This window comes from Crassostrea angulata, chromosome 1 (assembly GCF_025612915.1).
Source record: "Crassostrea angulata isolate pt1a10 chromosome 1, ASM2561291v2, whole genome shotgun sequence".
Taxonomy (NCBI): domain Eukaryota; kingdom Metazoa; phylum Mollusca; class Bivalvia; order Ostreida; family Ostreidae; genus Magallana; species Magallana angulata.
In genome coordinates, this window is record NC_069111.1 from 16,158,093 (window position 1) to 16,179,810 (window position 21,718).

The following is a 21,718-nucleotide window of genomic DNA, read 5'->3' on the forward strand; positions in this document are numbered from 1 at the left end:
ATCATCTTTTCCTAAAAGAAATCTATCAAGTTTTTTCATCTTTTAGTAGGAGACAACGGAATTCCGTGGTTCCGTACAGATTGACAAGAGACTTTTAGTAAAAGAGCTCTGTCTCCTAACATAGGCCTTACGCGAAGAGCAAGACTTGATAAAGCGCTGTTAGAAAAAGAATCCGTGACGGATTGAAAACAACTGTTAGAAGAAGACAACGTTCTGCAAGCCGTAATTTATGGACGAACCCGATTTAAAAATAATTCAATATGTGCTTTTGTACAGAACAATGAAATGGTTAAAAAAAATTATTATTCATAAATAAACTTCTCTATAATACGGAATACAAACTGTACCGCAATCCATGGTACATAGGAAAACTTGATAGGCTAATATGTACAACATTTACGTTTTTTATAGAGTATATGATTTAAATGAAACTTTCTTAATGCAAATAAAATCATTAAAAATGTAAAAACATTTGACAAGTTGAATGATTAATTAAAAATAAGACCCCCCCCCACCCCCGTTGTTAACATCTTGACTTTTCACTTTTAATATTCTCCCCGTACAATGTAGTCGGGATCGTCTTCCTCCATTTTGACCTTCGGATTCAGCAACGTTCCTAGAAAAGGTGATGCATAAAATAGTTGTTTTCATATATTTCCATGGATATAAAACATTTTTAACAAACTAATATCGTATTTATATACATCTGTACCATATCGTTCACAAATTTGTGGAGGTTTAACGTTAGCATATCTGTTTCAAGGTGGTTCAAACACATTGTAAATAATCCCTCTTTTTGGGAAATGGATCTGTTTGTACACATTGTAACCTACATGTCATTCATTTATCAGATGATTGGAATCCACGAGGCTATATTGGGGCATTGACCGGATATAGCTTACCTTTATTCAGACAAACCGAGGGTGGCTGCAGAATACAATAAAATATTGTCCGGGGGGGGGGGGCATGAAATACAGATGTGAACTGGGTTTTTTAGCTCTCCTGAGCTTAAGGCTCAAATGAGCTTCTTTTTTTTTATCTGTTGTCTTTTGTCGTCATCTTTGTTGTTGTTGTTGTAAACTCTTCACATTTTCATCTTTTTCTCCAGAACCACTAGGCCAATTTCAACTTATACTTGGTACAAAGAATAATTAGGTGAGGGGGTTTATTAAAATAAATGGTTACATCCTCTTTCAGGAGAAGAAAAATCAAGAATTTTTGACATTTTGGTATTGAAAAAGAATTTCTTCTCATGAACCATTGAGCCAGAAAAAATGAAACTTGGTTGGAAGCATCTCCAGGTAGCGTAGATTCAAGTTTGTTGAAATCATGATCCTCAGGGGCTACAATAGAGGTTAATTTTTTCTACATAGAAATACTGTATAAAAATCTTTAAACATCATTTTCTTTAAAACCAATAGGCCAAGAATGCTGTTACTTGTCGGGTAATGTAGATTCATGATTTCCAGGGCTGAGGTGCCTCAGGTGGGGCTACAATTTAGGAATGTATGGAGAAAAATCTTTAAACATTTTCTACTCTGAAACCAATAGGCCAGGAATGCTTTAGAACCATTTTAACAAGGCCTTGGACTTTCAGTAGGACGTAACTATCTATTTCTTGCGTCAAAACAAGTTAAAAATGACGCTGGCTTCAGGTGAAATATACACCGATTGAGTAGTCTTAGCTCAAAAGCCAGACAAATCGTGTTAATTTCAAAGAGCAATGGCTGAGTGGCCTACAATGAAATAAACAGGCCTACGTCACATTGTAGTTTGACGTTTGACACTAACTACCCAAAGTCCAAGCTCTTGTTAAAATGGTTCTAACTTGTGTTGAACCAGTCCCAGGTAGTGTAAATTTAAGTTTGTTCAAAATTCCTTGGGTAGGCTTGGGCCACAATGGGGTGAGGGTCAAATTTTTTACATAGGAATATATAGAAAAAAGTCTTTAAAAATCTTCTTCAAAAACACCATTTGGCCAGGAATGCTGTAATTTGTGTGAAAGCATTCCAAAGTAGTGGTTATTCAAATTCCTCAGGTGTTGGTTTGGGCCACAACGAGGGCGTCCAATTTTTACATAGGAATATATAGAGAAAAAAATTCATTTAAAAAATTCACTCTCAAATCCGAGAGACCAGGTATGCTGTTACTTTATGGAAAGCATCAACAGATAGTGATGATTCAATGATCCCTGGGTGTGAAAGTGGGCCACAATGGAGAATCAAATTTTTATATAGGAATGAATATAAAAAAATCTTTCATAATCTTTTTTAACCAATATGATATGATTAAAAATCATCTTGTTACCATAGGGGCTTTATGTTTCACATATGAGTATCATAAGAAAAATTATGAAACTTTGTCCATGTTGTCAAAATACAAGCATCTTTCCTACTTCATTGTCCAAAATTTTTGTATGACTCCATACAGCTGATTGTTGCTCAGGTGATCAATGTGGCCCATGGGCCTCTTGTTTTTTATTTTGATTTTATTCATTATGATATTCAGTGTTTTGTGGATTGATAGAAAGTTAGTTCATGAGTGAGGTAGGATTTTTAAAGAATATTTTCACGAGTTCTTTGGGCACCAGTGTGTAATTTTTCATGTATTCCACATCAATCATTATAAAACGTATTTTATTGTTTATACCATACATGAATTGACATATTAATAAATTTATCATAGAGAGTAAGTAAAATTACCTAAATTATTGTTGATACACGTCAGTGCGTTAAAAAGAAATAACCAAATCGTCTTAAGGTAATGATCCATGCCCCATTACATAAATAAAATGTGTACAGATTTTTTTCATATTTCTTGAACATGTATCACTATCAGATGATAGGTCCTTATAAAATTTTACCCAGTTCACTTTTCCTGACCTACTTGTCCATTACTTTTATAAAAGCTAAGGCCATTGCTACATGGTGCTTTTTCATAGATTAAGTATATCAGCCTTAGCCAGGAATTCGACTTTCAGAAAATCATTTTTTGACTGATATCCTATGTAAAATTAATGAATTTTTTTTTCTCAAAAGAAATGATTTCATCAGTTTAACTGTCTTATTTATTAATAAATAGATAATTTTGGTTACCATTGGCCTAAAATTAAATAAATCAATCTGTTGATCATCTTGTACATGTATTATGTAAATCATATAAAATGGTTTCTGTGGATACAGGAAAGTATTATGGATCGAGATCAGTAGTTAGAAATTTATTAAGCAACATAATACTGATAACTCTATTTACCTCATATGCTTTCAAGAGAAAACCCTAGCTATTTACCCGGTAACTCTTGTTATTTTTTTTTAAAGACTTCCAAAATTATAATGAAATATAATTCTAACAACAATATTTAGATAAAATATATTTAATATGTTCGTTTCTAAGCATATAACGTAGAATAAAAACAAAATAGCTTTAAGGTGGATCACTATACACCCTGAAGTATTTTCTCAGATCAGCAGATAATTACTTGATTATGATAGATATCATAATGGATAACAGGATAAGAAGTGTATGAGTCAAATAGGCAAAAAAAGTGCGATTTTGGATGAAAAATTACGTTTTCAAAAATTTAATTCAGTAAACATGAACAAAAGCTCCAGGTGGATTCGAACTCATGATATGCGGCCCAGAAGCCCAATATTAATACTTTAACCACTGAGCTACGACAATATACAAACCACTCGAACGATATAAACAATTTAAAAAAAAATTAAAACGCCATCTTGTGACGTAGTGTCTTAAGAACTATAAGTGTAAGTGTAGTGGGATACCTTAACAAGTATGCCTAGATCAAATTATTTCCCTTTTTGTGTTTATCTCCCTTATTACACTGGAATTGATCACAGGCAGTATGGACCTCCCGTGATAAATGTTCAAAAATTTTATAACAATTATTCAGGTTTTATTTAACCTTGCAACGTATTGAACGCAATGATGTTTATGCAGGAAAATGTAAGCAATCTATATTTTCAAATAGATTATGCAATCAACACAGCCCAGTCATCATTTAATGTTAATTAGGATATGTGATTGCAGATGTAGTATTTTTAACAGATGTGTTCTAAATGAATTCCAGCTTGGTTTCTTTGTAATAAATACATTTTTAAGGTCTCAATTAAAACAGGAAGAGACATACCAGTAATAGCGTGTGAAATACGCCAGACGTTTCGTGCATATGGATGATTATACTTTTACATTGGAATTTGAGGGTCATTTCTTGCAGTCCATGATTTTTCTTATGATTGAAAGGTTTAGACCAATCGATTTCAGTCCTGTCAGTTTTACAGAGTTATATGATTTACAATCAATTTTCGTAAGAAATAGATGAAATTATACTTGGTGGATGTAAATATTATAGATTGATATTAACCACATTAATTGATTTAATTATTTTAAGCAAAAATATATACTTCTAGTTAGTTTGACCTCTGCCATATCATAAAGGTAATATTTTAATGCTTTAAACATGTCATGTCATGTTCTCTATAAGAGCACAAATGATCATAACAATTAACCTAAATATACACCATGGTCTCATTATACCATACATAAGACCGAGGACCATTGCAACCTTTAAACTGCAAACCAATTTTTTTCTTCGCGTCTAAGAAATTTTTACAAGGTTAGCAAGAACTTCGTCGTTGCAAATATTTCATGCTGCAAACCAGTCCTTGTTGTATGGTGGTTATAACACCATGAATATGGATAAGGCTCGGTTGCAAACATAATAGTTGTCGTGAGCCAGTTTATCGGAAGTTAATCACGAAATAAATTCACTGCGAAAAAAAGTGGATTTACAGTACAGTTTTATCTAAGAAGGTATCAATCACAAGACGTAATATTTTAACACACAAATTGTATTGGTATATCAGGAACTTTGAACACACACATCATTTATCATATGTTAAAGAAGAAATCAATTAAAACATCTTAGTGACAGCATCATTTAAAGGTAACTCAGGTGACCTATTGCAATCTGTGTTTGACCATTGAGGCCAAGGTTTCTAACCAATACACTGTATGTAATTGGTATGTAGTCCTTGTTCCCTGGAGGAGAGGGAGAGGGTAGCATGAATCAGAGGATCTTTTACTTTTAAAATGTAAATGCTCTCAAATTTTTGAAATTGGTTTTATATGTTAGAGGAATCTTTTATCTGCTCACGTCAGTAAGTTGCGGGAAGGAAATGATGAAAATCCTTATTCTTAACCCATATTTTCTATTTTATATGTATTCAGATGGAGGGGCGATGGATAAAATTAAGACCAGCAGATATCAAGCAAAGACGAATGCAGGTTATGGGACATGCTGGATAGAGAGCCTGACAGGGAGCTCAAAGTGGATCTTGATGGGAAGTTAGTTGTCCCCAACATCATTGAATTAACCTGTATACAACCAGACACAATACTAGTGTTCCAGCAGTCAAAGACATTGGTTGCAATATACTGACAGTGTCACTGTAAGAAAAATTGTGAGGAGACATATGAAACTGATAGACTCTGATGCTTAAGTATGCAGACTTGATGGCAGACTGCAAAGATGGTGCTCTTGGTTGTCTTTGATAGAGGTTGGTTGCAGAGGGTTCCCTGCACAATCTATGGGGAACTCCGATGCTGCTCACAAAAACAATTGGGAAGAGCATGTAAAAAACTAATAAGAGGACTGGAAGAAACAGCAGAGTGGTCATCTTCCTGGTTTTGGCACCATCCAGATCTTTGCTGGATGTCAGGTCCATCAAGTGGTAGATTGGAGAATGTCATTGCCCGGCAGGGTCAAAACATTTTGAGATGGTTAGAGACAATATTTTGGCAATCTGAAACAAGCACAAGAAGCGGAACATATTTATAGAGATTGGCATACATAAGAGTGCCAAGCTGACAGATAGATAAAAGAAATCCATCTTTTGTAAGTGTATACCATCTATCCCTTGTGGCTCAATCAAAACATATTTGAAGTCATTAATTGTATACATATTGATATGTTAATCAAATTGTACGAGGTAATTTTTTTCTTACAGATCCCAATGTCATTTGATGATCATTCATCATAACTGCCTAAACAGCTACTAGAGATCCATTTGTTTTCAAGCAGAAAGAAATTCTTTGTTGATAGTATTTTGTGGAAAACAATACCAGTAAGTTGTTTGTCAATATAAATTTTATCCTAAATATAGGTAACAGTAATATTGGTGGGTTTTTTTTATATTGCAAATTGCAAAAAATTATGATGAATTTTTCAATTTTACATTTATTAATAAGTGATCTATAAGAGATTTACCTGTCATAGTAACAACAACACACTATTCATTTAAGGTGTGATGCCAATGTTCTAACTTTTATGAAATCATAAGCTATAAACCATTTATTTGTGTATGAACCATAAATTTCTATAATTTTTTAATTAAAGCCCTCTATGCGGGCTTCTTATAGTGATCAGTCGGTCCATTCTTTGGTCTGCCTGTCCATCTAATATCTTCTGTCCCCTTGGCTTAGTCTGGATCATACTTCACTCACAGAGTGCCAATGGTCAAAGGATTAACAGGGACCTTGATTACAGTCCCTTAAAGTAGATCCAGTGTTCTGTGACGTCACACTTTTTTGTAAAACTTTGAATTCTTTAAAAATTGTGCAAAATAGTTTTATTTATTTTATGTGAATATAATCACATGGATGTAATTAGAATTATTTGTACGTTAAAGATATTTTCGCACTTAATTTTATACTAAATTTCCAAATTTTAATATATTTTATCTATGCAAAGGGGAAATAACTCTTTTTCTGACTTTTCTCTCAGTTGTATGTCTAAATGCTATAGTTTTTCTTATTCCAACAATTAATTTTAAAATATTTTTGTAATTTTAGTTTTCTGATAAAGTTGACATTAAAATTAAACAAGAAAAACAAATTTCTGCCTACAAGATTTTACTCTTAACAGAAAAAAAATACATTTTTCTAATGCTAAAATATGCTTTAGTTTATGTTTATCTGGCATCTCAAAAAGTGTGATGACATGTATATTTTTTCTAACAATTGATGACATTTAAGTCTATTAAGTCGAAATCAGTTCGGTTTTTCAACTTTCCTCAGAGAATTTTACGAGTATGGAGCTACCTTAAACGTTCTAATTTCCCACGTGAACATTGAGTGTATGCTGAGCAATATTTTTAACAGTGAGCTCACGCTTAGTGGAATTTGGTGAGCGCTTATGAATGGTTAATGTTGAATGAATTAACGCAGAGTGGAAACAGAGTGCAAACGCAAGAGCAAAGTGAAGAGTAACGGTATGTGAACGCAAGATGAACGATTTATTTGGGGTGCCTTGGGAGTTATCCTTACATTGGGTATCAGGAATCAGGAAAAAATAGCAAAAAAACTACATGTATGTATAATGTATTGTTATCAGCCTCAATATAATATATTCTGACTGAACGATAAGTGAACATAGAATGCAAGGCGAACACTTTGTGAAAACATGGTGAGCTAACAGTGAGCGCTTTGTGCATGGTGAGTGCGAACGGAGCGAAGCGGAGAGGACAAGTGAGCGCACAGAAAATGAGAAAGTAGAATGTTTCAGAGACTGTAAACCTAGTTTCAAGCTCAAATGTGAAGGTCATAGCAGAATGATATGACTCCAGAATTGTCTGGTGCATATTTTCTCTCCTCTCCACATAAAGAGAGCTCTTAGGTTAATGGTGTGCAGTGACTGAACCAAATTAATGGGAAGGTCATAACTTATCTCATTATAATCAGTTGCTTAATCTTGCTCAGATTGAACAAAAATGCCTGTATGTATGGTAAGGGGTAATGACATTGAATTAAAAGTTCTATGCCAGCTGGAAAATTTATTAAGTAAGTTACAGTACAGGTCAAGTTTCAGCAATTCCAGCAATATTAATTTTCATCCTATTGTCCATTATTTGAGCAGGGCCCTTTGGGATGGTCACCACTTCAATGATATGTCTATAGTTAATACTGGTATATACTTAACATACCGTATATCCGGTAATTTTCTCGATGATCTAATTTCACTTTTCGCGATGTCTTTTAAATTGCAAATTTTTGAATACGCAGAAATTATATTCTTTAAGAAACTAGTTAAATCACAAAAAATGACTGGCGCAAATTATAAATGCTCCAAATTTTCCCCATTTTCGCAAATTTTGTGACACGCGAAAAAAACCCCGGATATACGGTATACAGTAGTTCAGTATTGAGGTTATCTAAATCTATATCTGAACCTTATTCATTGATGGTTTAAAAATATATTTCAGGTTGCATTGTTTCGTATGACATCTCCTAATATCCACAGCTTAGTAGGATCAACTGTAAGAGGAATGGTGAACGAACAAGCCAGTTCGGAACTCCCTTTCATCTCATTTCTGTGAAAAGTGGTTCAAGCGCACAGAAGATCATTTGGTGTCAAATAAAGTACATGAAATTTACCAATCTGCATACAGAGTCAATCATTAATCCACAGAAACAGCTCTCCTTAAGGTGCATCTTGACGTCGTGTCATTGATTCCAACTCGTGTGCCATACTCTTGGTGTTAGAATTCCCTGCAGACATTGACTTGATCGACCATTCTATCCTCATTGATTGCCTTAAATTTTTCTATGGCATATGTGGCGACACTTTTTGGGGGATAAAAATCTTACCTTAACAACAGATATCAAATACCTGTGGCTGCAGTTATCTTACCTGTGTCATCTGATTATGAGCCAATATTTGGAGTTCCACAAGGATTTGTTTAAGCTCCTAAATTCTACAATGTTCTCGAAAACTATGAGCAATGGCACTCTATCAAGACTTCAGAGAATATAGAATACTGCAGCTAGCTTAATAATAAGGACTATGAAGCAGGATCATAATACACCAACCCTGATTTCTCTGCACTGGTTGCCAGTAGAGTTCCAGTCCCAGTAAAACATTATTGTAACTGTATTCAAAGACTCTATGGATGTCTCCTTTTTATATTCAAGGCCTTGTCAATTTTTATATCCCAGCAAGATCATTGCACTCTGAGAATTCCATGTTTAAAAGTTATCTAAAGACTCAGTTTTTAGGATGGCCTTTTACTGTTAACAATATTAAGGGTTATTTTTCTTCTGGGCTATATTTATGACTCCATTGTTTGAATTCTTTGTTAAGCCAGTAGAAGCCTTAAAGTATTCAGAACTTTTACTATTACTATTTTTATTTTTCTATTTATAGATTAATCTTTAATTCTTATGTCAGTTAAAGCTGAACACCGCTCTTAAATAGACACTGTCCGCCATATTTCTCTTTAATCACTGCTGTCCCTACAACCCTTATATTAGGGACAGACCTCTAAACAGTTCAAAGTACTTCGCTGTAGAGGTCTCACCTGTGTGGACGTACATTTTGCCTCGCCGTGTTACCCGGTCGCGATGAAATTATCAAATTTTACGAATTTTTGAAGCCAGGCGAATACTAACATCAAATAAATTGGTCAATGCATTATTTACGAACAGAAAACACTGGCGTCGGAAGCAAATTGAAAGTGGGGGGGGGGGGGCTATACTAATCCTCAGAAATATTGAGAAAAAAGTAATTCCCAAAATCATGGAAATCCTAATCCGTTGGGGGGGGGGGGGGTATACCTTCTCAATCTTTCAATGTATATTTAGGAACAATAATCTTTCCTGCGAGAAAAAGTGTGGGGGGGGGGGGGGGGGAAGGGGGGCTGTACCCTCTATCATGCTATGTTTCTAATGGTTAGGTATAACTTTGCGAAAAAAAATGGGGGGTTAAGCCCCCCCCCCCCAGCCCCCCTGGTTCCGACGCCTATGGAAAATGAACATAAAACAAGAAAAAAATGCATAAAATCTAAAGACCACGAAAGGAATACTACATGTCAGGCAGGAGGTTCAGGTGTGCAATCGGGTGTAACAAAATCGAAGGGTTTATATACCTGTATATGTATCTGTGTGACGGTGCCTATTTACGAGCAGTGTTCAGCTTTAAATATCATTTATTTGTACATGCATTTTAATGTTAAAGCGCTTATGGGTATTTTCATTATATTTAGTGCTTTACAAATTTTATAATTATGATTTTAAAAAAGATCATTTGCCTTATTTTATGTTACAATCTTATATTACAGTCAACAATTTCATCATTTTTTGCCTTTTTATTTATGGTAGAAAAAAGCAATATGATACAATTTGATACAGTGTAAAACAAATTTCAACTGATTTATTTTTAATAGTTCTAACATTTTACAGATATTGTTCACAGGCGCTCTCTGTCTTTATTTATGTATAAAAAAAATTATATGCATGGATCCAGAAATCTGTTGTGTTTCACTGTATATTTTAAAACTCTGTTTTAAATATTATCTTAAGAACATTCAAAATGATTATGATAAAGTGTAACATTATTAGATTTAGTTACTTTATAATAAAAAAAAATATAAATACCATTGATTTTTTTTATATGCATGCATTCCTGCACAATTATATTTTCATATATTTACACAATCATGTAATCATTAAAAAATTAATCAGCATAACAACATGTTTATAATCTAAACAGAATTGAACCTAATATTTAATATGGTATAACATAATTCCAGTTTAATGGTCTAGTATGTCAAAAGTCTCTTACTGTATCATTGCAGTGGAATAACATGTCATACTGTGGTATCTTGCATTTACATCATGGGGGAATGACAGCATGGTTGGAAAATCACAGTGATTGGACTTTTACACACTCTCTCTCTCTCTCTCTCTCTCTCTCTCTCTCTCTCTCTCTCTGTGTGTGTTTAGTATGCTTTATACCAGTTATATATACCAATGATGATAATACCAATTTTTCCATGATTTCACAACTTCACAAAATCAATCGTAAAGGAAGTGATCGCAAATTCAGAAATATAAAGATTAAGTATGCTTATTTTAAAGTACCTGTGCAAAACTATGCACCTTTTGAAATACTAAATTATCATTTGCTTTCTTTAAAAATTTAAAGCATCATTTGCATTCAACTTTGAAGTACAGAGCAATTTGTAGTAAGATATTCCATCGAATCAAAATTTTGTACACTCTGTAATATTCAGATTAAATTACAGAGGAGATCTATTTCATACTAGAATTTTACTCTGTAAGAACCTTTTACATCTAGAAAGATTGTGATATTAGTCGTATATAATACTATTTGAGTCTTCTGGGACACCTCCATATTATGACGCACTACCGATTGAAATAAACAATAAAATCGAGTAGGATTTTATAAAAAAAAATCTTGGGTGAGAGGTGTACCAAGACTATGGAATTCATGAATTTGAATCCGCTCGGGCTTTTATAATTTCTGAAATTCCAAAAATTTTAAAAGACATACTTATAATGTTCTTTTATCTATATTATATCGGCAGGTGTCCCATATCACCTCGAAATAATCCACAGTAAACACACTCTGATAATACAGTCTCATTAATTGTATCTTTAAAGACAAAGCACCTTTTCAAACTTCAGGAATAAATACACAACATAACCAGTGCTAACTCCACTCCAAAAAGCAGCTTTAAATGGTCAAACTCTTAGTCAAAGCCCCCTTTTGTGACTACATATATATTTCAGAATAAATACAAAACCTTATTCACCGAAGCAGGTGTCATTGGTTTCAACTTAATTAATGATTACTCATCTATAATTACATTTTACATACTCGTCAAAATAAATACCTAACAATTCAACATTACGCCTATAACTTAACCCCCCCCCCCCCTTAGCCTAAACAGCCCCAATTCCTCCCACCTCAACACTAACTCTAACATCAATCCCTACAGCACCCCTGAGCCTAACTTCAACCCTAACCCTAATTCAACCCTAACCCTAACTTCAACCCTCAGTTAACCCCAACCTTACACCAAACCCAATCTTCAACTCACCATAACCCTAACCCTCACTTCAACCCTAACCCTAACTTCAACCCTTACCATAACCCTAACCCTAACTTCAACCCTAACCCTAACTTCAACCCTTACCCTAACTTCAACCTACCATAACCTTAACTTCAACCCTTTCCATAACCCTAACTTAACCCGTACCTTAAACCAAACCCCCAAAAATTCAGCCATAATCCTAACCCTAACTTCAACTCTCACCATAACCCTAACCCTCAGTTCAACCCTAACCCCAACTTCAACTCACCATAACCCTAACCCTCACTTCAACGCTAACCCTAACTTCAACCTACCATAACCCTAACTTCAACTCTCACCATAACCCTAACCCTCACTTCAACCCTAACCCCAACTTCAACTCACCATAACCCTAACCCTCACTTCAACGCTAACCCTAACTTTAACCTACCATAACCCTAACTTCAACCCCCACCTTAACCCTAACTTCAATACCAACCTTAACCGTAAATCTAACTTCAACCCCCCCCCCCCCCCCCGCTTTACCCTAACTTTAATCTCCATCTCAACCCTATAGCTAAGCCTAACTTTAATCCCCCACGTACCTTACACCTAACCTAATTCCACCCCAACCTCCACCCTAACCCCTATCTCAACCCTAATCGTAACCGCTATCTTAACCCCAACCCTTAACCATTTACGGGTCCAACACACAAGAATGGAGAGTGCACGACTGTTGAAACTTAGCTTAGCGAGAGACATTTCTGGTATTTTATATAAATTCATACCAAACGAAGTATTTCATATTAGACAGACGGCGGCACCCATAGTATCAGTTACTTAGAAATACTATCATATCAGTTTTAGTAAATGATTTACCAAATGAAACAGGAATTTAGGTGGAAGATGTAATTAGAAAAAAAGGAATCTGTACTAACATAGGAGACGAATGTCATTATTTTGCGTCCAGTTTTTATTGAAAATTTCAATGGTATATGTACCATTGAAATCTCTTAAATATATCTTCGTGTTTAACAATGTACATGTACATGTATCTATGGATACAATTGTTTTATTGAATTTGGAATGGGAAATGATATCGAAATGGTTTCGCAACATGTTATAATAATGACATGTACTTCGAAACCAAACGAAATAGATGAGATTGTGTCAGCAACATGTAGTCATGTCGAAACATTTTGAAAATTGTGTATGTCCTAAAAATTAGCCCCTTTTATCTGTTCTGCTCTTCAGATTTCAATTTTCAATAAATTATAATTAAATTTTCTATACGCGATATAAACAACAACTGCATATATTAATACACATCGCGTACCATCTCTACTACGGTGTGAATAAGTAAAGTAAAATTAACAATAAAAAATGTTCAAGAATAAATGAATCGGAAAAATGAAAAACGTGCACGTATATTTCATTCAGTGATAAGCGTATTCAACACACAAAACACATTCATTCCGTTCTTGTATAGCGTTTTACTTGAAGCAGGTGACTTTTCCACTCTCACGCAAAATTGTTGTGATGTTTATGGGGAGTACGAAAATCATCATTTATAGAATAAAAAGTCTCATCTACTTGTACAAAGTGACAAACAGAAACATTTGAAGACTATATAGACAAGAAGACACCAGTTAGCCCTAAAGTCACACGAGAGTCTGTAAGTTGTTTTTATTTGTAGTTTAGACAAATATGAATAATATTTATTAATAAGGTCAACAATTAACACATACATAATCTCCGGGATAATGCAGTGACCTAACTTTGAACAAATGTACTTTATAACTAAATTTAGATAAATATTTGGTGTGTTTTAGTAAGGAGACAGTTACAGCTGACTTATTTTGCTATTCGAACACCACTCATTGACTCTTCCTCTTCTTCGTTCGTATCGGTAAAAATTTGACTACTTAGCAATTTCCAATGCACATATCGTTTGCCCTGAAAATAATCAGATATCCGGATTGTGACAGGCTATAACCATTTGGATAAATTCCCCCGAATAAACATGAAAATTATTTTCTGCTAACCTCCGTATCCAGCAAAATTTTACTCAGTAATTGTTGTGCCGAAAACATTTTCAAGAACGAATGAAAATGTCTTGAGATATTACTATCGGGAATATTTCATTTAACTTACCGGTAAAATAAATGATAGGATATATTTCAAACATTAATAAATGTCCTCTTTAGGAAAAGTGTAGATGTAGAATGAAGTGCAATTGAAGATGCATCATAAATTACAAGAATGCATGCAATTTCCACATTGGCAATGCTCCCACGGAAGAATTCCACATACATATCTTATTAATACAAACAAACACAGAACATCATTCTGATTAAATTCTTGCTGATTTATTAGTGTTTATGATACATATTTCATTATAAGCACAGTCTATGTAAACTAATTAATTCTTTAAATTAAGAAGTCATGTTAGGCCACACCAATATAATTTTTTGTTTGTTTGACCCACATGATCGTATTTAAATAAAAACTAATTTAAAAATAATATCATTATAATTTCCCGCATCCAGGAAATTCTGCACTGTTTTCTGTTCTAAATCTGCCTTATTTTTTTGTGTTTTAAATCATTTTTATTCATATATCAAGAACAAGAAGAAAAAATATAATCGCCAGCACAAATTTATTTATGTACTGCCCAAATATGTTGGCTACAAAAAAATTATAATTTTATCAAGCAATCGCTCACCGGCTTGTACCTCTTTTTATTGGATGTCTGATGAACAAGAAATTACCGGGTATATTGGTGTGGCCTCAGTAATACATACAAAACTTTCAATATTGGTTATAAATCTAAACCCAAAAGTTATAATAAATCAAAAAATAACTCCATTCAGCTTTGTTAATATAGTAACACACATAATAATAATACATGTAATTCATAACTTATCAATATAATGGTTTGCAAAAAAAAAAAGCACAGCAATACAGCCCATCAATATAAATATCATATCTTTTTCTAGTGTTGTATAGTCCATGTAAAAGATCAGAATATAACACATTACATGCATGTAAAACAAGCAAGATGATTGTAAAATATGAAGAAATATAACAAAGGAGGACTTATCTCTAACACATAAATTACATGCACAACTCCAAGATTCAATTATCAAAAAGGGTGAAATAGTAAATAAATACTTTTCTCTAAGTTACTCTGGATATTTTTTGTAAGTACAGTGTATAACAGATTTTTAAAGAAGCTGTGATACATAAAAGAGTTTTCAATAAACTCCTAAATAATAAAAATTATGATCTTTGTTTGTGAAATAGATGTATGATACATGAAAAGAAGCTATATGTCAGATCTTCTTGTCTGATTTCACATGTAATTTTCTCATTAGGGCTTTTTTAAAATTATTTTAAGAAATAGGCAAAATTAGAGTTTGCAAATAAAAAGAACAAATGATCAGCATACAAAACAAAAATCTTCCCAAACATTGCTATTAAACATGTTAAAGATACCTTACATACAGTCCTTCATATTGAACTCAATAAGTAAAAGCATGCCATAAAAATATAAACAGCACAGATAATGCATTAAGTTTATACATATTGTAAATGACATGTACATGTATTTTCACAAGAAAGAAATAATGCAGACCAATTGTATAAAGTTAAATCTACAAATCATATAGCAATACAATTATCAACCTGAACATGAAAAACAAGCATTCTGAGAGTATTGCATAAGCAATACATGTCCCCTACCGGTTTGTGGAAATTGTGAAAACAATTAATATAATGCACTGTTATGCAGAATATCGAACCGAACATTAAAAAATTTGAATATAAAAAATAAATTTTCTCGAATTATATGTCAACCAGACACTACAAAAGTGTAAACTTGATCTTTAGTTTGACATTTTGAAGCTGTTCAGCAAATTTCATATTATTCCTCAAACGCATAGAGAAAAAAGTGTTGAAAACTGAAGTGGGACAGACAGACGGATGGACAGACAGACGGACGGACAGACGCAGAAGAAAACTATAGTCCCCTCCGGTGAAAACCGGTAGGGGACTAATAAAAACATTGCTTTCTATAACTGACTGTGTTAAATGCATATATGGAAAAGTCATTGTAGAATAAGTATATATATACACTGTCAGGAGTTGAAATTAAAAAAAAAACAACCCAAAAACTTAAAATGCAGATCAAAGTATGCATTTACATCCAATTTTAAACCTTCTTCTAAAGTTTGTTAATGCTAGATAATTAACTAATCAATATCTTTAAGAAAATATCAAATCTTGCATTTTACACTCTATCAATAATTGAGTAGTCTATAAATCCATTAGGATTTGTATTATACATCTTTCACAATCTGATGGACAATGAACTCTCATAAGAAATAGCATGATAATCTTAGTATGATTAACAACATTTTTACTTATTCTTTATACATTGTATTATCTAAACACACACTACAGGTGTACTCTTGCTTGGGAAGGTTCCTCAAATGTCAACGATTAGCGTACCAAGAAGCTCATCCAAGTTGAATCCCTGTGATCGACAGTGGCTGTGTGTGAAAGGGTATCTTAGTCATTCACTTGGACATGTGGATTTTCTTCTGGCTTTCCAGCTTCCTCCAGAATCAATGATGACCTTGCGCTATCAACCCTGCCAACAAAAGTTACTGATATAAATTGTTATCACTTGTTTACAAATTATTGTAAAATAAATGAAGCTAGTTCATTTCATCTGATTGGCTCTTCATTCATCTAAAATGACTCCAATATATACTGTGTCCAAAGCAGAGATTGGAACAGGATCTTGTTCTAAAATATTAGTTCAATGATTTTTTTATTTTTTTGTGCGGTTAGGTGCTGATTAAATTTTTTTTTATCATATTCTTCTCAAAGTTTTATTACCTAACTTTTCAAAATACATGTGCTTCCATGCTAAAATCATCTGATAATGCAGAGCAAGGTATGGCTCCTTTATTTACATATGACCTAAAGTATAGTACATTTGAACTTTGATTGCTCAAACACTGATATCTCGAATACAATGGATATGTTGAAGTGATCTGTAAGATTTATTTGAGTATTTTACCCTCGATATCTCAAATACTTGGGTATCTTGAAGTTTTTAACAGTCCCATCTAGTTCAAGATAAAGAAGTTTGACTGTATGTCACATCATAGTAAGGAAGGGTATAAAATATTCCTTTACATGAAATATACACAATACAGTGATTAATCCTGAGGAAATGCCCAGAGAGGTACAAGGCCTAGCTAAGTATCTTCCTTTAAAGTTTGACAAAAACAATGCTTACTTGGACCTTTGGACACTGCAAAATGAGGCATGGCATCTTCTTTTGATGTGAAGCATGGCAGAATATTTTTATCCACATCTACAATATCTACAAAATAGCAGCAGACAATGATGAATTCCAATGAAATTGAAGTATAATTGAACACAAGAACAAAACAAGGCTAATTGAACCATCTGATGTTGCATGATTCTAAAAGCTATTTTAGCTTACCTAAAAACCCTTTCGCAATTGGCGCACTATACATTACTTTGTGATCAGAATGTTTTGGCTCTCGCATATGTTGCATGATGTCTTACATTTGTTGCATGCATTTTAGTAATTGCGTCCAGTCTCCTCAAAAGAGTAGACATGCACACTTAATTCAGACACGACCAAATGCAATCCAAATTATCGTAATGCAATGCACAAACAGAAATACAAATGTCTTGCAGTGTTTTGTCTATTCACACTTTTTAACAGTCAAAAGAGAAATTGCAGCTGCCCATGCATATCTATGTGTGTTTGCAACCATGTTGTTCAAATGGTCACTAAAATCTCGGTGTGATTTTAAGGGTTTATTAAATAACAAAGATTCACCTTTGAAATTTTGAAAATGCCAAAAATTCATTATTTACCATACATATTTTGGGAAAATGATTTTTTCCTAATGTTTGTAAAGGGCAGACAACTTTATAAAGATAGTTTTAGAGCAAAAAGCTCATATAATTTACTGCATAATACATACTCCTAGCTGAGTTTGGTTAATGTTTTTAAAATTTGTATCTAATGTAGTTTAGATCTTTCTGGCGGCACAATCTTGTTATGTTATTCAGTTCACTTCCACAACTAAAAATATACTGCCAGAAATTAGTCAGGAATTTTCTTTTTTAATGATTAGATATGATTAAAGAATTATTTTTCATAATTACATATCAAATTGGTTATGTAAGTTTGAACGTTTCATTTGATCTTCCAATAATAAAAAAATTTTAAAACCTGTGATGACAATACTTATTTGCTCATGCACTCTGACAAGGCTAAGTTTGTTTACAGAAAATCAAATGTAATGCTGGCTTCCAATGCAAACATAAGGGGAAATTACACTAAATGTGAATATTTGACCATGGATGCTGAAGCAACAATACCTCCTTGACATCACTAAATCTCCAAGCACAGCGTTGGAATTGAACAAGCGGTATATATACCCAATCTGACTTACATGAGTGTTCGTACATGTACCATGTAACACATGATCAAATAAACGCCGCACATCCAATTGCATTGGCGCACATTTAAATGTCCAATTTCCTGATCAGTAGAGTGGTCCTACTGCATTATCTTACAAAACTTGTTTTCATTGTACAACAGTTGCATATAGATACAATAAATATTGCAATATTTAATGTGTTTACCTCACATAACAGTCGCTTTAGATAGTGCAAATTTGGTATGAATATTTCTTTTTCATATGTGATTATTTCAGCAACAGTTTACAATCCAAATCTATATTTTATTTTATTGCTTCTGCTCATGCATCAATTGTGAAAGGGTCTTTACAACTCTTTGAATTTAGGGAAAAAAACATAATACAATACTTCATGTAGTCTTACAAAAAGGACAAAGTCGTATGGTATCAAACAATATTACGGTAAATCATCCTTTTTTTCATTACCTGATAAACAACACCCACCTGAACCTCCTCATTCTGTAAAGCTGCATGGGCCCAACTTTTTCTTTTTTGTCACCAAGACCATTTTCTTTTTCTCAGCCAATGTTACACTGCAAATTTAAAATATTTATTGGATTATCTAGCTAATTGGTGTAACACATCTAGGTGTTTTCTAAGTACATGTACAATATAAGTAAGGTTACTAGCTCAATACAGTGTCACTGTGAACACTTGTAGATGTTTTGTGCACATTTTCTGCATCTAGGATTCCAACCCTGACCCCCTGAATCTCTTGTCAGATGCTAGCTATCAACTGAGCTATCAAGTGCCCGTATTCGAACCGGCATGACCGTCACATTTCTTGCACCTTAAATGATCTTTACCCTCCAAGATCACCCAAGGCTCTTCCCCTGGCAGAAGTTCACCTGTCAGTTCCAGGGGCTGGTCAAGCCACCAAAGGTAACGGGATGGGAGAAATGAAGGACCAGACCGGGCATCGAATTGTTCCCCCCGAATCTCTAGTCTGATGCTCTACAAAGGGTATTCGAACAGGTCTAACAATCACAGATACAAACCACTAAATATTATTGAATTGTTGACCATCTTAAAGGGCCCTACTCAAGTAATAGACAATAGGATGGTTTGTATAGTCTCATGTATGGATTAGGTTGATATAATGAGACCATATGACATGTATGGACTGTAGGTTGTAATGGTCCTGAGTCTCTTACATGTAGTTGGTATAATGAGACCATGACACATATTTAGGTTGTAATGACCCATGATCCTTTTGTAGAAACTATGTTTTCAAAGCCTAAAAATATTACCTAAAGATGGGTTAAGTATGAGACAGATTGGGCAAAGGGGAGAGAAGATATACTCCGGACAAGAGATCTTAGATAGACGAATGGACGGAAAGATAGATAGACAGACAATATGGTGCCAGCAGAGCTTAATTGTCTCTAATAAGATGTCCCTTTTTTAATGTACTATTCTGTACTGACAAACAGATCGTTAATCAATCACATAGTTTAACCATAGGATCCTGGACATGTTTTTTTTAAGGATTTTACAAACAAAAAGTTACCGTCCAACCAGGTTTGTTGTTGATAAAGACACTGATATTTGCCTTGCATGGGTATAGTCCACCAATGCATTTTCCATAGGCGGTAATGTTAACATTAAGGTTCATAGCTCAGGCAATATTTTTGTTCAGCAACGAGGGACCTCTTGAATGAAAGCTCATCAAATTGTCTCTTTCCTGTTAAAATTTCGTGGTTTGAAGTCGGATTCGTTTTCCGGCAAAATTCGCTGTATTGAAAAACTCTGAAAATGAAAGTCAAAGTGGGAAATTTCTCAGTTTTGGAAAGGGGTGTACATCAAACAATTTCAATTCTTTCCTTCAAATGATTAATCAATTTTGACACATGTTTTTAAAATTGCAAATCCTATTTTCTGACATGTGTCAAGCATTCTGATTTAAAATGTCCCAATAAATGTATATACACTCTGCAAGTATAGGGACTATTTTGCTTAAAGGCACTACTTTGTTGTCCTACCGATTCTAAAAATACTTAGAAGGATATACCCGCATGATACACCGACAGATGTCTTACCATATGGTTAACGTTCATGGTGTCCAATATTAGGTTGTTATGTAGAGAACATGACGTGTGTTGGATGTTATTATTCATAATGTCTTTAATGTGGCTGCTAATAATAAGCCATGCATGACATGTATGTAGAATGCTACAGTATGGGTCTCATAAATGTACAGTAGTTTTTATAATGAGACTTTGAACGGTCCATGGTCTCATGTATGAAGTTGTAATAATGAAACGAAGTTGTAATAATGAAACCATGTTGTGTATGTAGGTTATATAATGGTCTGGTGTCTCATGTATTACGGGGTAGGTTGTTTTAATGGGACCATGATAGGTTTATAACTTTATATGGTTGTAATGGTCTGCGGACATGTGGTTGTTATGTGGTAGAGTCAGGTATATGGCATTCCTACTAGCTCTGGTTAACCCTTTTGCTCGATCATAAGCTGGACTTGCGTGCCAAAGGACCCGGGTTCAAAACCCCAGCAGAAGCAATAAGTGTATCTGTTACAATTGGCGTTCACGTTGGGACCTGGGTATTCTCTGGCGGGTGAAAGAGCTGATTGTCTCTAGTACTTCGCCCCATAGGTGCTGGCACTCCAGGAGAGTAGGGATGCCTCTTTCCTTGGAGGGGGACAATGTGGTAGAGTCAGGTATATGGCATTCCTACTATCTCTGCCTAGTGGGTTTACCCTTTAGCTCGATCGGTAGAGTGCTGCACTGGCGTGCCTGAGGACCCCGGTTCAAAACCCCAGCAGAGGCAATAAGTGTCTCTGTTACAGTTATAACAAGCATTCTGAGAGTATTGCATAAGCAATACACGTCCCCTACCGGTTTGTATTATTCTATGAAAGCTTCCAAGCACACAACTATTTCAGAGCTATTGTAAATGAGATGTCATGCTTTAATCAGAGATAAAAGAACAGAGGAAATTAAAACTATATAGTTGATATAGAAATTAAATAGGAAATGGGTAAAATCATACTCTTTATTTCATCTCCTGTAATTTCGCCAAGTCTATTCTGTATTCGCTGGTAAAAATTTGTGAAAACAATGCACTGTTATGCACAATATCATTTCTTACCGTCTTCTGTACCCCGAATCAAACCAAACAGTTAAACAGCCCAACCCGACAACGAACCCGATTGTAATAATAATACAAAAAAACCCTGCCGATTAAATTTACAACACAATGCTTGACACTATTTTATAGAATTCATTTGTTTGTTAGAAATGATAAAAGGAATGGTACAGGAAATGAATG

At 34.1% G+C, this 21,718-nt stretch overlaps 1 long non-coding RNA gene across 1 annotated transcript; it reads left to right on the forward strand.

The window, feature by feature from the left end:
- The first annotated feature begins 588 nt into the window (after positions 1–588).
- LOC128192828 (uncharacterized) lies at positions 589–6,145 on the forward strand. Its single transcript, XR_008244569.1, has 3 exons — positions 589–625; positions 5,248–5,914; positions 6,027–6,145. It is a non-coding gene; the product is annotated as an uncharacterized LOC128192828 (long non-coding RNA).
- Positions 6,146–21,718: the final 15,573 nt, after the last annotated feature.